The sequence below is a fragment of the Aplysia californica genome, unplaced genomic scaffold (genome assembly GCF_000002075.1).
Source record: "Aplysia californica isolate F4 #8 unplaced genomic scaffold, AplCal3.0 scaffold00529, whole genome shotgun sequence".
In the NCBI taxonomy this organism is placed as follows: domain Eukaryota; kingdom Metazoa; phylum Mollusca; class Gastropoda; order Aplysiida; family Aplysiidae; genus Aplysia; species Aplysia californica.
This window is the reverse complement of record NW_004797799.1, coordinates 135,469-137,712: the sequence shown is the minus strand read 5'-3', so window position 1 is coordinate 137,712 and position 2,244 is coordinate 135,469.

Below are 2,244 nucleotides of genomic sequence, written 5' to 3'. Positions count from 1 at the left end.
ACACACACACACACACATACACAAACACACACGCACACACACATACACACACATATACAACATGTGTCACGACGTAGTGGGATCATGCCCTCGTCAATTTTTGGACCCATAGGGTTATTGGTATAATTTTAAGGCTTGTTTATATGCCTTCCTATTGGTAAAAAAATATTTATCTTTGTTGAAAGGAATTCAAGTTATTTTCGATTGAAGGAGGTCAGGGTCGCCTGGTTTCAGAGGTAAAATTATCGAGAACGTGACTGCCAAAGTTTGGTAACTTCCATAGCCTAAGACTTAGAGTCCTTGGAAATTAAAAATCTACTTTGTTTGTGTCTTTTATCAATGTTTTCCAGTAAAATCCATACCGAAATGTGTTTTTAAATGGTCATAAAAGATGTTGAGCCCCCCCCCCCCAAAAGAAAAAAACCCAATAATAATAAATTGACCCTCGGTCAAAAAGATGCCAATTTCTTTGATTTTATTATTTTGACAAGCGCTTGATTTTACCACTATACCTCACATATATGTACACACTCACACACACACACACGTACACGCACGCAAGCGTGCGCACACACAAACACAGACACGCAGACGTGGACCCTTGGTAGACAGCTTAGAACAGTAGACCAACTAATTTAGGGAGAAAGCATGCAGCCCCTTCCAACACAGAAATAGTGGCACAGGAGAAGGACCTATTAATATGGAAGGGGCGCCTCTTGTTTTCGGGATGGAGGGCTATCCCCCCCCCCCCCAATCCCTCCAATCCTCATTAGGTGGTGGAGGTTGAGGTAGAATTGACCGGGGGTGGTTGGTGGGTGCTCTGGTGTGGTTTGCTTCTCCTTTCCTATCAAACACCTATCGTCTTTATCTCCCCTCCTTTTTCGTGTTTATTACTCTCTTGTAACACCTCTAATCTTCGGAATTTATATAACCTTATTGTGTTGCAAGTGCCGTAAAAACACTTACTAAAACTAAGAATTGACCAAATTACAATTTTGAGGTTGTCAAGGTACGTAAAAAATGTGTCTTCCAGACGTGAAAAGAAATCAACTTTCATTCGGGCTTAAATATGAAATTTTGCATACATTCGACTCGTTGATTATATAGCTTAACTCAAAGTACGGTCTTGAAGTAGAAGGGACAATACAGGAATGAACATAATATCACACAATGATTAAATAAAATAAAACCAGACTAACGTCTTCAATTTGTGAAGAATATATTTGACTGTTAGACGCTCCAGATAAACAACAATATTTATCATATTTTGTGGTAGGTGCTGTACCTCGAAGCGTATGTAATGGCCATTATAAACTTTGCAAAGACAGTCACAAGTCAAAACAAGTATTATTCTCAAATCAATACAACTCTGTTTTGGAGATTATGCCACATAAACTGCAATACATCTACGACAAAAACAACTATTATTAAGTCAAGAATAATTGTTTTTATAGCTTTTCTTCCGACACACATTTCACAAAATCAAAAACTACGGAAAAGAGAACGTGTGAAGAACGTCAAAAAAACAAACAAAACGTAATGATCGTTTTAAGTTATGTGATTCTTTTGTGGTATATATTCTCTCCTAATGGGAATGGACTTCTTAAATTTCTCTCCCGAAGCGAAGATAACAGCCATTAAACTAGAGACACCGGCATGCCGTTTATGTAATGCTGAAAAACTTGACGGAGGACAAGCATCATTTTTAATCTATTTATAGAGCCATCAGTTATCTGTGTCTAAGTAGTGTTTAAAGAAAAGAAAATGTTATCCATCTTGTAGACCTTGATAGGAGCTATTATGTGTATATTTCAGAGATGGAACTTAAGAGAAGAAAGAGTAGTCCTATTTGAATAAACTGAAGACTGGTTGAATAGCTGAATCTGTCTTTTAGATGTAAATAGGGCGTTTTAAACAGCAATTTCTTTCCTTATGAATCGTATCCTAACATCCATATCATGTGTGCAGAAGAAGGGCAAATAATCTCAGTATCAACTCAACATATTCCTTCAACCTTTCGGGGAATGGAATCTGTGCATTCAAAGTCAAAACTCTGCAGAAGGCACTTTAATTGTTTTGGTTAAATCCATTACTTTCATTGCAGCACACAGTTTTTAGCGCGTTTTTGCGAACAAACAATCACTGACGTGAAGAAACTGATCCTGTATCGAGTTTCATAGAACAAATTATAACCTGGTTGACTTGACAAGAATGGTCTACTAAATTTGAAAAGTGGCGCTTGAA